This window comes from Gorilla gorilla, chromosome 19 (assembly GCF_029281585.2).
Source record: "Gorilla gorilla gorilla isolate KB3781 chromosome 19, NHGRI_mGorGor1-v2.1_pri, whole genome shotgun sequence".
Lineage (NCBI taxonomy): Eukaryota > Metazoa > Chordata > Mammalia > Primates > Hominidae > Gorilla > Gorilla gorilla.
Window position 1 is genome coordinate 59,194,052 of NC_073243.2, and position 16,280 is coordinate 59,210,331.

The window sequence follows — 16,280 nt, forward strand, 5'->3', positions numbered from 1 at the left end:
CTTAACCTATCGAGAGACTTTCAAATATGCATCCTCAATTAAACATGAGCAGGAAAGAGCACCAACATCCCACTCAGAATGTCTCCCATCAGTCAGATTTTGCCTTCTAAGTGATGGACTTAAGCTGCCTTTCCTGTCTCACTTCATTGCATTGCTATGGACTCTCACAGTTCTATTGGGCAGAGACCGCAGTATATAAAAGCAAGAAAAGAAAATACGCACTTCACCTAGAGGCATCTGCATGTATTTTTTTTTAAATACCTCAAGGTAAATCACAAACACTGAGAAATCAACGAATTACCAGGTTTATAATGTTTTATCAGAGTTTCCTTGTTGCAGAATCTTTTTGAATAGTTGAGACTGCTACTTTTGACAAAGCTTTCAAACATAAACTCTTAATGCTGGGAGGGACCCCAGAGAGTACTTTAGCTCTAACTCCTCATTTTACAGGTGGGGACAACTGAGGTCCATTGAGACTGTGTGACTGACTTCAAAAAATCAACATTGGAATCCAGCCAGGAATTCATATTTCCCAATTTTCTTGATTCTCAACCCAAAGTTTTCTTCCTCTCTTGCCTCTCGTCCATAGTTAATATATTCCTAGGCTGATAAAAGCAACAAATGATGACCACAAGGGCTTTTAGGAATTAATGCATGTCTAGATAATGTTCATAAAAGTTACAGACCAAAACCATATTTCCTATCAGTAAAATTTGTGAAATGACATGAAATATTGCTGTAACTTGTTTTTGAGGAAAGATGGGTAAAAATTTTCCCATGTTAAAATTTATCTCGAGAGGAATAATTTTAAATTTATTTTAGAGGTGATCCAAGCTTTATTTCATTCCTTGAAAATGTATGTTCTTGTCAAATTTTTAATGTTTCAAAATATTTATTTGAGAACAGTCCTGGGATTTCAAGGCTGGACTGCCAATACTGTGTATCTTTAGATACTCTTGCTGGTATAGACATCAAAAGGACCTAGATCTTTAGCTTATGTCTGAATTAAGAATGTAGTTTCTTTTGTTACTAATAGTTAGCCAAGAGGAATGCCATCACAAAGGAAATTGTAAGAGATAGATACCTTAGTCTGTTACATTTGTAAGTTAGTTGGGGTCGAACTCACTATTTCTGCCACCCCTTTACTCCTGAAGAAAGGGGAAAGAAATGTGGTCAATCCAATGTATTGTCTCTGTCCTTATCACAGAAGAACAACAACAAAAAAATGATTTTCCTTTTCTTCTGAGATTCTTTGTATGATAGTCGAGGACTTTTGGAAAAGTAAGACAGGGAAGACTTGCCAAAAGAACAGATCACATATATGCTGAAACCAAATGAGCCTAGAAAGATAAACAGGATCCTACTTAATAAACCATCCCCCCAATTAGACATTGGAGATTCATTTATAGGGGGTTTCCCATGCCCCCTCCTAATTTCTTTCTTCTTCCCTGCTTTACAATATCATTTTCACCCATACCACAAGTTTTGGGTATGGTGCCTCTACTACTTTGGGAGTGACATATTGTAATTTATCAGTGGAGCAAAAATGAAAATCAAATTAACTTAAATTGAAAAGGAAAGAGTATTTACTTTTACACAGTTTCTAGAACTGAAGACCATGTATTCACTTTAAGTCTTCATTCAAAAAGCTGTTTATATCATAGTTAACAATATTTGTGATATATGACTTGGGAGAGATAAGTGTTTTTCTTTTTTTTTAATTGCAGCTTCATTTTTTCCTGTAAAGATGATTTTGATAAGTGTTCTTCTTTGAAAGTTGGGAACCTAGGGAAAGATTAATCTAGCCCAGCAGAGGAACTAAAGTGGCAAAAATTGATTAAGGCATTAAAATACCTACAGTATGTCTAGAAAATATGAGCTGTCTCTAAATGGTCCCAGTAAATCACAAACCAAACTCGAAGGAAGCAGTTAAGAAGAGCTTCCCCAAGTAATAGAAAAGTTTTCAGGGTAAAGTATTTTGAAAGTGTCATTTTATTTTTATATACTGTGCAATCAGGGAGAAATATTTATACAGCTCAGCACAATCTTTTCTCTCTAGGTTTTTAGGAAAGAATAGCCCTAATGCACAGGTAATATTCATATATAATCATATAGATATTGTATATACATATATACACACAAATATATTTTATATTAGCTGTGGCCAGTTATATGATGTGATATGATATAAGAAATCTTTCAAAACCCACTGCTTACATAGGTTGCCTTATAAATCCCCCCATCTTGCCTGAAACTTTCCAACTTTGTCTTTCTCTTCTGGGGTATGGAATTATTTTCTAAATTACCCTATTGAAAAATAATGTCACTTGGGAGGGAATGACAAAAATCTTGTAGGGATAGGTGAAGTAATCATGATCCCTTTTTACATTATACATTTAACACATTAGCTTGATATGGTTGGTGCAAAAAACAAATGAATTTTGGTTTTGGAAGTGAGAAAGGTTTAGAACACGTTTTTTTTTTTTTTTCATGAGACAAGCAGGCCATGTAAGACCTTACCATGGTGGTCCAGGGACAAAGCAGAAAAGTTGTGACCATTTGGGAGGTTTCAAAGTAGGTCAAAGCAGCCTAAAGATAGAATCAAAATCAGAGTTTTCTCACTTGAACTGGGCTCACAGTGGCTCTTCCAAATCTCTTTAACTCTTCCTTGGTCTCATGAATCTTCTCTCATATTCTCCAAAAAACAATTCTAATTGTCTTAGCACGCACTCTAATCCCTGATCTACCCGCCTCTCTTTCTCATTGAACAGAAAAAGCCATCATTTACTTTCCTTAGAAGAACAAGACCATCCCCGTGAACTTCTCCTCTAAACTCAGGGCCTAGCCCCACTGCAAGAACCCAGCTTTCCCTTTACAATGGTCCCTCTAATGCCTCTGGAAAATATGAACGTGAGAACTTCTCCCTTTTTCCCATTGCCCTCAGTACCACACTTTGGAAAAACATTTTGCTTTTACTCAATCCTGAAGTTACTCTTTTCTAACATCTTACTTTTCTCTCTCCTTTCACTGATAGACTTTAAAAATAGCTGTCTCCACTGCATCCACCTCCTATCCAGTTTTTTCAGTTTGGCTCTGAAGTCTTTCTCTACTTGCTAGCCCAAGAAATCTAAATAATATCTTTGATATATAAGCCAATATTGGATATTTAATAATTAGCCTTTATGTAAATAAATTTCTGCATAAAGCGAATATGCTAAAATTTTCTCATTAAATTTATTCTATAGCTTAACAATGGTACTCGGAATTCTAAACGTTTAATTGGAATGGTGAACTCAGAGGATCAGTTAGGCTGAGATGGAATGAGTTTTTTCTCTAACACTATAATTAATCTTCAATTACAGCGCAAAGAATTCAAAGCACTCTGCTTCAACTAAGCTTTCCCACTAATGACACTTCAACAGATCTGAGCAGGCCCACACATGCCCTGAATGCTCTTTTTGTAGGGTTGAGATAGCAGACTGGTCATCCCTTCTCTTGATATTAGCTGCCAAGAAGCCAGAAATACCATAGTAAAGTAAGCAGAATCAGAGTAGGCAGAAAAGGCATTGCATGTTTATATAATAATGTATTTTATTACGTAGATTGTAGCAAACTTCAGTGGCATGTCCTGGGATTCAAAATTATTCACCACAGTAATTGAGATGTGGGGCCATAGTTTCCTAAGGAGTAATTTCAAGTACGAAGTATGGAGGATATAGAGAGTCACAAATGTTCCTGGATGACTTAGTAACTGACTTCTCCTGAATCCACAGCCATATGACAATCTCTGTATTATTTTACAGATAAAAAATTATCCCTGATTGGAATCAGGGAGGCATGTGCTATTTAAAAAGGAAGAATTTAAAAAGACAGCCAAGAGAAAATCCTTTGGCTCCTGAACTATTTAAATTCTCTACTGATTGATAGACACCTATTCCAGCAATCATATTTGCATTGCCTCCCTAGGAATAATTTGTGAAAATAGGAATTATACATAAACTGATCAATTAATAAAAAGGGAATTTTTCATATGCCATACTATATACATACATACATACATACATACATACATACATACATACATAAGGGCTCCCTGGATTCAGCATCAAAGCGCTTTACTCACTTTCTTCCCACTAACCTACAGGTCTGGGCTCTCAGACTAATCACCTGCACGAGCAGCAGGCTGGCTTCAGGCACAGATAACCTACTGACCATTCAAACTCCTTACTCAGAAAATGTGTAATAACAATAAGGATATTTATTTCTCCATCATCATTCTTTGTTTCTCTTTTTAAATCTATGTGTTAGCCAAAGAAGTGATAACATTCCCATTGAATTGTTTTTCCTAATTTTTTCGTCATAATATCAACATTGTAATTAAAATAGCTAGAAATTGGTTATCAAAATTAGGTTAAATTATTCTCTTGAATTATCTAATCAGAATATCTGTTGAACTTTTCTGTAAATAGCTTAGTAACATATTTTTAAGCAATTAAGCACAAGCTTCCCTATCATAACAAATATGAAGATCAATATTCTCTTCTGCATTGATAATAGCGTAGAGAGATAGGATATATCTTATGATCTATCTCCCACAATTCAGAATCTCCTTTTAAAGTCAGTTCACTTGTGGGTTATTTATAGTGGGGAAGAAATTTTCAATATTAAAGGTGCCAAAATTACACTAACTTTATCTTTCTAATCTCTACCTCTTTCATCATCACTATCGTCATTGTCATCATCTTTTTTTTTTTTATGTGACAGCACATTTGTCAAGAACATGATGCTATTTTGGTTTTGTTTACACTTTCAGTTTGACCCATTTACCAAACTGGTATATTACCAATTTAGTTAAAATGGCCAAAGCAGACATGTTTTCAGGACTGTAAAAGCACATATCATATTTTAGATATGTAATCTTAAAAATTTATTGTGATATTTTAATCATATTTCTTAATTATCTTAATGATAAAAGATGAAAGTCAATCTTCTAATAGAATATTCCATAAAAATAGAAAAATATTTATAAAAATCAGTTCCATACTCCCCAAGTGGCTCTCATTTTTTATAGGAGAATACACAGTCATCTTCAATTGTCATATGAGATAATTCTAGTAAGGATGTAGGAGGAAGTAGCAAGAGCTTCTTTAATGATGGTAATCTGAATTAACCTTCTTTGTAAAAATAACCTACTTATTTTATTATACTCTATATTTTAGCCAGTGTTTCCTGATATGGATTCTAATTTAAATACCTTGACTTTTCAAGAAGTGTTTTCTGTATTTCACCTCAAATACCTTTTAAATCAAGATATATAAGTAAATCAACATATAAATGATCTCTGTAGTATATGAAATATGTTCCAAACCAGTTCTAGGAAGTTTAGAGTTTCTTGAAAATAAATAAATATCTGATTTGGTATTAGACATTTATATAATAAATGTGAAGAAAAAAATTGCTTTTATTGCTGAAGCACTTATCTGTAGAATACATACATGCTGCGCATTAGTAAGTACTAAAAATTTCAATGGTAAGCTCTGATTTGTCTGATTAAAACACAATTCATTATTCCCTTGAGCATTCATAGTCTAATAACATAGATATGAAGTAGTTGATGCTGTCATTAGTGTATTTTAGCAGTGCCACATACTTTCAGAAGTTTTTTTACTTGTTGGGGATGATAAATTGAAGGAATGCTCACTCCAAAAACGGTGCATCATAGAAGTCTGTGATGCACATTGGGTGAGAGTGCCAATGGGGATTTTCCTTTATCTTTCCAGCATATTTTATTATTAGAGCACGTGTTTTATTACCACTGAGGGTCTTGATGCACCTCATCATGGACAAACAAATAAGCACTGTCACACTGTAAATTCCTAGAAAAAGGTGATTTTTCCCCACCTCTCTCAAAAAGACTATCTAGTACTCAAAGACAAAATGCTTTACCGAAGGCTTTATACTTCCTACTAAGTCCATACCCTTCATGGAGGCTAGCAGAGAGTGTGAGCTCACAGGGTCCTGCTGTCATATTTGGTTGTGTCTCCATCTTTGTCTCTGGGATGGCTCCAGAAGGGCACTGCACATGTTACCATATGTAGAGCATATCATATGTCATCAAAACAACTATTAGTAATGGTTGGCCAGAGAAAGAGGCTTATTTAGATTGCTGAAGCTTTTTCATCTTTTTGTTTTGGGGTTTGGACTGGCCAGCATTTTATTATATAAGCAGAGTAATAAATCAGAAAGATCTGCTCCTCCACCCTCCCCGCCATCCTACAACCCACACCCCAAATCTATCTCCCTACCCAACCCCACCTCTTCTCCCAGTGACATGAATGACTTTGACTATTTTTCTGTAAGGAATCATTTGATTTTGGCCCCTCTCACAGCCAAACGCTTTCACTTCTTAGATGTCTCTGCAAACAGCTAGTTTTATTAAAAAACACATTAGACAAGATATCTGAAAAATAAGGACGTCACTGATGAGTGTTTTTATAGTGTTCATTTAGTAAGTTTGACTTAGATGAAAAATGTGTCTGCAATCCTATTTTTCCCAATTACTAAACCCCCAAAATGAATCAAAGAGGCTTTCTAGTTTAGAATGTTTAGTCCTTTATTTGTTTCACTAATGAAGAAGACATACTGAGATGTTGAGATTTGAGATATTTATTGGGTTTTTTTCTGTTGTTGTTATTTTGGTTTTGGTTTTGATTTTTCTTGTTGTCGTTTGTTTTTGGATTTGATTTTTTTGTTGTTGTTGTTTTTGTTTATGTTTTTGTTTCTGCCACCCAGCTGCCTGTACTATAAACAGCTGTAGCAGAGAGGGTGGAAAAAAAAAAAACACAATAAAGCTTAGAGAGTGACAATTGCCCAATGCTTCACTAGAGGTTCAGGCTGGTAATCACAAGAAGACACAAACCAATTGTTTATTTTTTCCTGCCTCCAGCAATATTTTTAGCTTACCACATATCTTTTTCATATGGATGTGATTTTTCCCCAATGAAAAATATATGCTAAGAAGAAGAATGTCTGCAATTAGCTAAAATAAAAGAGCATGTGCTCCATGGTATAATAAAGGCAAAAGGGCTCTTTGTGAAGTGGCATCGCTCCAGGAAAATTCCTTTCTCTAACTGTGATGCATTTGCTTCTATTCTGCATTGTGAACCTCCCGAAAATAGAAACTTTATGTTTAATTGATTTATTTGTAATGAATCTGGCTCAGGGTAAAGAGTCTTTGAAGCTGATTGATTACTGCAACAAGCTTAAGATTTCATACCACAACAAACCTTTTTGTACTAATAAACAGTGGGACAATAAAGCTCTGGGGCATGGTGTTTCCCTTCACATTAAAGTGAGGATTTGCAACTTAAGTATGTGAGGGACATAGTTTATGTGCTCCCAAGAAGCAGACATAATGAACTATTTCTTTTAATGGCAGATTATCCCTGTTTCTATTTCCTGGAGTGAAGACCTCGCAAATTGATGTATCTGTCCTCTGAGGTTTTCAGAGAGGCATTATGGCATTTTAAAATATTAATATGAGAGTACATTTAGCTGAAAGTAGCTAGTCTAGGAGTCTCTTGTGGCTGCAATGCGGGTCACCAGAGACCTCCTGTCTCTCAAGGCAAATGATTTACTCTAAGTGTATCATTAAGATACACTTTTTGGGAATTTATGATGGTGCTTTTTCACCAAGTTATACCTTTTCCATAAAAATTTAAGTATTTTATGCTATTTTCCCTCACTCTCATTCCTTAAAAACCTGGTCAGTGTCACGGACAAATTGTAAGTACCACCCCCTTCACTGCCACTGTGGGTTTGGGCTGAACACTGATTAAGTAGGACTGGATGTCACATCTTGTTTCAACTTTGCAGAGCGAAGACTATCCTAGGGGATTTGAAAAGAACAGCAATTATTGCTCCAATGGGGAAAGTGGGGAGGGGGTGGAAGGAAGTCCACATTCAATGCATGAGTTAGATAATAGTCATGGAAAAATACTTAATCAAATGGATGCCAAAGAAACTATTCAGGGAACTTTTTGGGACTATTAATTTAAAAAGTTACCTCCATATACTTTTAAAGTGTCCAGGTGACTTGATGTAGCATCTGGCTTTTCAGATTTTAAGAAATCAGGAGATAATTAAGCATATCTGAAGTAGAAAAAGTGACTCAAGTCCAGGCTTTCCTGCGTTATTATTCCCAATGATCATTAGATATCAAGGCCTTAAAATTTGACTTGCTGTCAGAGTTACCTTTTCTCTACTGCAGTGAAACAGATTGGGGCTGTAGTCTCTCTGTAGTTTAGTCACTCCTTAAATAATTTTTTAAGTCATCTAAATGGCTCAGGCGAATATGATGCCTTTTATTGTTTGTGTGTTGGTAAAGGCTGTCCATGAATACATCCCGATTTCCTCCTTCAGTCTGACTCTGAAGTTACCGCTTCAGCATAAAGACACCTCAGTTCTATCACACTGTTTTGCTAGGCTTTGTGATGTTGTAATGACAGGCTAGAACAGAAGCATCCGCGGTGCGTTTGTCATTGTGTGATCACAGAGTTTAATTTTAAAACTTCTATGTATGAAGACATGAGTTGATGTGTAAAGACTAGAACCAAAAGAAGAAATCTTTAAAATGGTAATGAAGACTCCAACTTACAATCAAAGTCTTGATTTTTTTTTCTTTCTGGCAGAGGACCAATCATTTAATTAATTAATTTAGGTTAGAAATCTATTGTCAGTTTGAACAAAGCAAATATAACATCACAGCAGTAAATGTTAAACTCCTTAAATGTCACTCCAGGATTCCCTGTGAGGAGATGATCGTTTTGCTAATGATAACTATCAACAGCAGAGGAACTAGTGAAAGCAATATAGCAAATTACTTTTCAAGCAAGATTTCTTAAAATAATCTGTGTGGTTTTATTAGAGGTACTTTAAATGCTGTTTTCAAAGGAGTATTGCAAACTTCCTTGAGTAGGGAGATTATGACTACTGTATATGTATTCTGAAAATGTATTTTAGCTTACTTGTAAATTGATGCAAGATCACAAGAATGATGAATAGAGAAGTAAATAATCTCATTAAGTGACCACACCCTATCTGTTCTATCTGCAAGCTTAACCCAGTTGAGTCTTTTTATGGGATATATGCAAGTCCCATCAAGGAAAACTACAAAAAATTAATTAAGAGATGCAATGCATTAAATGGCAATAGCCCTTTCTTTATACAGAAACTTTCTTTTATAACATACGTATATAATATAATAATGAAAATTGTGTTTTTAAGACGGGATTGTTAAACATAAACTTACTCTGGATAGAGTGTTTAAAAGATTCATATTTAAAATTTTAATTCATGCTAATACGATCTTAGGAAAACAAAAATTTATACTTTGAAATCCAAACTAGTAGTACCGAATCACCAGCATTATTTGCAAAAAGCTGTCAGCATCTATTTAACTACCCAAATTTTATTACTTTCTGTCTAGACTAGATTCACCTAATACTTTATTGATAAAAACATTTTGTATTTACATCTTAATTCTCATTTAGAAAACTCATAAGAATTCACAGACATTACCTCATTCAAATGTCCACAATGCATCTCTGAAGTAGAGAGGTGACAAGCTTTATAAATGTTAATGGTAATACTAATACCAACAATTATATAGTGCCTTTTTTTCTGTGATGTTCAGAGGATTTCTGTTATATATATTGCTTTATTCCATACAAAACCAAAATGATGTAGATTAAGAGCAAGCATTGTTGACCTAACATGGATGTGATTTTCTTGATATATGTTCCCTCATGAAAATGGTAGGAAGTTACAAGGTACATTGAGCTTACGGAACTGACAAAATCAGCATTTAGCTGGATTTGTTTTGATAATATTTATAAATATCTTTATGAGTATTTCCTTAATATTCCCACTACTCACAGCAATTACTTGCTTAACGACCCCTTTGCCTGAATTGGTCAGCTTCCTCGAGTGCCTGTTCTTTCCCTACCCAGCACTTTACATTAAGGCCAGACCACTCAACAGTGAGTACCTACTACCCCTCATCTCAGTTTTTACCTTACTAAAATCATTGAAACTTCCTTAGCCTTAGTTTCCTCATATAAAATAGGGAATACAAAATATCCTGTAATTCCTACCAATTGGTAAAGTAAGTGGTGAAGTATAACATCCTCCAAATGAAAGTTGTGTAATATATGTGATATTATCCAACACAAAAAGTCTTACTTCTATAGGCAATAAGCCTGTAATTTTCATCATTCATATTATCACAGTTGGTATGCCAAATTGAATTAACTGATTGAAAATGAATAATAAAAAAGCCTTTTAAAATATTTTTCATATTAAGATATAGCAATAGGGACCTCAATAGGTTATTGCAAGGATCAACTGAGATAATACAGAAAAAAAGAAATCTGTATTTTGTAATTCTGGCTGTTATGATTTCTGTAGTGATCATGTTGATTTACTTGGTTTCTATTTTCCCAAAACACTATAAATATTTTCCCCTGGTGGAAAGTCGTAGCAAAACTTGTCTAGTTTTCTATTTCATAGTTAACATTGAACTTTGTCAAAGTTCATTAACTTCAGGGCATTTGGAGAGGATTTGCTTGAAGATTTCTTACTGCTTCCCATTATGATAGAAAACTTTAATACATTTTTTAAGAGACAGAATCTCTCTCTCTGTTGCTCAGACTAGAATGCAGTGATCCAACCATAGCTCACTGTGACCTTGAACTCTTGGGCTCAAGTGATCCTCATGCCTTGGCCTCTCAAAGTGCTGGGCATGAGCCACCATGCCTGGCCCTATAGAAAATTTTTAAAAGGCTGTCAGCAAAAATGATTTCTTAAAATTGGTGTTCCCCTTATTAGATAACTCAGTGAGAACCTAATGTAAATCAAAGTAACAAGAAAAAAATCTAAGGAAAAGTAACTTTTATAATTACAATATTTTGTCCAAAATGTTTAAAAATGTAAGTAAGTGGCCAATTTTAAGGTTGAATAAAATATTCTTTCTCTTATATTCTTCCATGTTTTTCTAATAGGATATAGGAAACATCCTGAAGTCTCTGATTGTACTCAGCTTCACATCAGAAGGAGACACTGTGAAATAAATATAGTTTAAGCATAGTTTACTCTCCTGTAATTATTTTTGCTACAGTGTAACAGCCCTTCAACTTTTGTTTTTTAATAAACTACATCTGATTACTGGGTGGATAAATCATCTAATCTCTTCCCTACAGTTTCTTTTTTGCAAAAGAAATATGTCATAAAGGGTAGATTCATTATATCTTATCATTAATATGCTTATGTCATTTAGCTATTTATAGAATTACTCTTTATAAAGTTTAAAATGTCCAAATATAAATATTATAGGCTTATAAGAAACTATAAAATAATTTTAAATGATAGGTTTTTACAATAACTGTAAGCTCAAAGTTTTCTACTTCACCTTTAATGACTTGAATACCAAAGTTTATTTAATTGTAATATTTTTGATGTTTCAATGAGCAGTTCTTTCATCATTGTAAAAATTACTAAATTGTCCAATTTCTTCCATTGTTAGCATATTTTTAATCATGATTAATTAACATATTCTATAAGAATAGAGTTCTTAAAGTAGTGAAGTGGGAGAATCTCAAATCAAAACATACAGTGTTACAATTAAAAAAGGATGAAAAGTTCTCATCTAGACTTGTATTTTAGCATATTAATATTTGCCATGATACTAAATGTCTATGGAATATTATGCCATAAGTAGAATTTTGGTGTCCCTTATAGTGATTATTGACCTACTAAGCCAAAGGTTGACTGTACAACCCCTACTGGGGGATTTAGAAATTGCGGTGTTTACATATGAAACATCTAAATCTATTGCCTGTCTTCTGACCAAAAATCTACATGATTCATATCCCTTTTAGAGAGCAACCTAAAAGTAAAACAAAAAAGCAATTATAATCATTATTGGTAAATGGGTTCTCATGAATTAAACCTGAACTTCCTGGAATTAAATTGTTAAACAAGAATGATTTAAGATAATTCCCAATCAAATGAGACAAATGGTGGATTCAGCTGATGAATTTCTCACTAGGCTGCCACACCATGTAGCTACTCTGAGTGCAAATTAGAAAAGGCATATAGTAGTCATTTTTCTCATACTGAACAGAGAGCTCAGGTTATAAAAAGGTATGGGGGGATTAGTAGTTTGTTTAGATCTGAGCCAGCTAAATTAATGTTATCCGAAGTGTACCCTGGCCATGCCAATCTGTCATCCTGGTTTTAAAAAGAACACCAAAGACAAGTGTGCAAGTGGACAAAAATACCTTCTTCATTCATAAGAAAGGGATGGGGGTGGGACCAGGCATCCACAGATCAAAGTGGAGTTGACATCTAGAGCTTATTAATAAATATTATAATTTGGTAGGGAAATACTTTTTCACAAGGGCTCCAGACACTGATTCCAGAATCATTACATGATAGATAAAGACACTTGCAAGTATGAGTAGCCAGAGAATAAATATAGAAGTAAGAGTGACAATACTTAAGTAATGTATTCATCAAATATTCTAAAATACCATTGGAAAAGGAAGTCCTATGGTACTAATTCTCCAATATCTACCCTTAGGCAAGTTGACTTGAGAGCACAGTAACTAGGTCACATTTTAATGTTTATTTTAGCAAATAGATAGGATTGCATTAGCATAGGACAAAGTAAATATTGATTTGAGAACATACAGCATACAATAAAGCAGCAACCTTCCTAACCCTTTTAAAGAAATCCAGTCATAAATAAAGTTCATCTCCACTATATTTCTTTTTCAAGAAAACAATTGATACATAATTCATTGATAAAGTATCTTCCTCATTATCTTCACTGATTGCTAACCAAATGTCCTAGTCATACTAACATTATAGCATACAGACTGCATTTGTCTAACCTTCTAAAAGGGTATGTTGCACCATATACTGCAATCCTGTTTTATTTATGGAACAATCTATAAGGGCAATTTTTAATAGTTCCACATGAGCTGAGTGCTAAAAGACAGAGATGACAAATGTTAGCATTATTCTAACCATGATAAAAATAAAATCAATAATTGCACTTTCGGAATCAGGAAAAATAACATTGAACTATTCCAGGTCATGTCTTGTTCATTTATCTCCTATATTTCTGTACCAAAAAAAATCATAATCAGGCTAAGAATATTAATGTTTGGCAACCATAAATAATTAGCAAGTATTAAATTAAGTAATCTTTATTTAAGTGAATAAAATATATCACAACATTTGCAGTGGCAATACTTCAGATACATATGTGTGTTAAAATGCCCTCAGCACTTTCTTTGAGGCCCTGCTATGCACCAGGCATTAAATAAGGTCCACAAAACTTAAAATAAATAAGACATGATTGCTGCTGTCTAGAAATTTACTGTCTTGTTCCTGGATGTGATACTTAAACAACTATTTAACCTAATAGTCTATGATAGGTAACTTTGTTGTCCTTCTGGGCTCATCTCTTCCTCTTATAAGCCACATCCAACTAGTCAGAAAATCTGTTAGCTCCACCTTCAAAATATATTCAGTTTCTTCTTACCACTTTTACTTCTACCATTTTGGTCCAAACTACCACCAAGTACTACCTTCATTATTGCAATAGTCTCTGTCTTAGGCAAGGATATCTCTAATATCAGGTTAAAGGTCCCCATTGGCAGGGCCACTTGAAATGCAGCCTGAGCCTGTAGCAGAACCTTTTATTTTCTGGGTCCCACTCAAAATGTGTAGTTTTTCTTGTACCCAGGAAATCGATTGAAGCAATATTTTTGAGAATAAAATATGCTGTCTTGAGAACCTGTAGAGACCTGCTAGGTGTTGTGCTTCCTTCTGAGTGGGGGCAGGTGCAGCCTCAGTTGGAGTTATTCCTAAAGGGCCATGCCAGCTCCTGAGTTTCCTTTGTCATTGTACAAGAATTTGGCTGCAGTCCATCTCTTCTGTGTGACCAGTGCTACAGCCCTTGCTCTCTCAAAGGTGATCTCACAATCACTTTCCCATAATCTTTCTGTAACACCCGTCAGACTCTATTTACCAAGGAACCCAACTTAAGACAGTAATTCAATAAAGGACTATGCAGCCAAGGAAAGTGATGCTCTGTATTATTGACAAATTGAGATGTTACAACCTCTTGTTCCCTGGGAAAAGAAAGATATGGATAATGACTTGTAGTTTATTTAATTTTATAAAGTATACGTGTATGTTTGTGTGTTTAAAATATGAGCACACACTCACGTATAACCATCCTCACAAGGAGATATCCAGAAGGGAATGAGCCCAAATATTATGTAGTGCTGTTCTCGTGATGGCAGGAACCATGCTAACTTTGCTCTGTTTTGTCCGCCAAACATAGATATCTGTTAGGTCAAAAATGTTATTAATTAATTAACATGTAGACTGGGGGATTTCTGATGATTATTTTTGTTTTCATATTTCTCAGAATCCCTTCAAGCTATTACAATGATTATGAAAAACACCCATCAACATTTTGCAATGTATATACACATATGTGTGCATGTATATATCTCAGTTTAGACACTTTAGTCTTCCTGATCAAAAAGAAAATGTCTTGAGGAATACACTAATGTCAAAGTATCATTTATTAACAAGCCATTGTAACTTCTAATGCACAACAAATGCCCTGAGAACCCACATACAGTCGTGCTGAATATTCTTCCAATGAGGCAAGAAGATAGTCAAAATAGATGTGAATAACCAGATGTTTTGGAGAATGTGTTAGATTGTATAATGGAAAATGACATCAATTAGTTATATTTCAGCTATATTTGAGAATTTATCTAGTCTCTGCATCAGAGTTTCATGACATTCTACTTCTCTACCCCTACCTCCCACAGTAACAGGTAGTGGTTGATGTTTAAAAGATACCCATCTGCTGTCACTAACTTAAGGTCAGAATTTTATTACCATGGACATTTAAATCATCTTATGACTGCATGTTGTGCTCACAATGGGCGTTAGCGTTCCCTATGAAGTAATGCATTTTCATAAAATTGTATTTCTTGAGAATGTTTGTCCTTCACATCTCAACAGGAGCTTGTATTGGGAATTTTATGATACAGTTTTTTACATAATCAAAAGTAATGAAATGAGGAGGAATAGTCAAGCCAATATGAAGAGGTGTCAGCAATTTACCATTTTTGAAGGAGTTCTTTTGTAATGATATAAAAATAACTGAAAAAAGCAGTTAGAAGATTATAAATAACCTTAGTACTCAGAACAAAAATAGAAACTGAATCATTATGAAATAACTTCAAAAACATTACTAAAAGATTTCCAACCTTCCAGTATCTCCTATAGAGAGATCATTGGGAAATCACCTAATAAGAAAATGATTTGAATTTCAGCCCAAGCCACAGTCTGCATTATTTAAGAAATTTTCCTTTTTGCTGGACATGTCCTTCACTGGCATCCCTTGGGCTGAATTGAGCCCTTGCCTGCACTTCCCCAAGAGACCAGACTGCCTGGTAAATGGTCATTATGCTCAACACGATAAAGGATATTTTTGGAAAACCTCTATGTCTGTCTTGCCCTATTTTCCAGTGATGATAAGAAACATCTATAACTCACCCTTAATAATCACTTTGAAGATTTCACCCAATATTTTAGTCAAACTTATCTTGGCTAGAAAACAATCTAAATCAATCTCGTCAAGATTAAGCAAAATAATACTTAAGAAAAGTTGGCTCTAAGCTATCAGTTTGCAAATCAAGAATGGAAATTGGCATCCTTGTTCAACCTCAGAAGCCCAGTATCTCAAATCTCTCCTTCTTTCTCTTACTTTTTCTGAAAATATATGTGCCCCTCTCCTATTGAATGTTAATTCCTCTTCCTAACTCTAGATATTCATGGTCCCTTTGGTAACTCAGTATGTCAGTCATCTCCTCTGCTTCTTGTATCTTCTAATTCTCCCTCTCTATTAACTCTTTACCCTAAGTCTAGTCTGCTTAAGTCCCTTCCTCCTTAAGCAAAAGAAGTCGTATGCAATCTTCTCACCCCTAAATAATACTTTACCTGCCTCCATTCCCAGGAGACCAGGTATACTTGCTCTTTCTTATTTGTTAACTCTCATTTACTTCTTAGGCCAATAAGCTTGTTATTTTACCTCCACTATGACATTAAATTTAAATCGATTGTTCCAATGGCTATCCAATCATCGAAGCTAAGATGAAATGATACATTTAAACTCTCTTTCCATC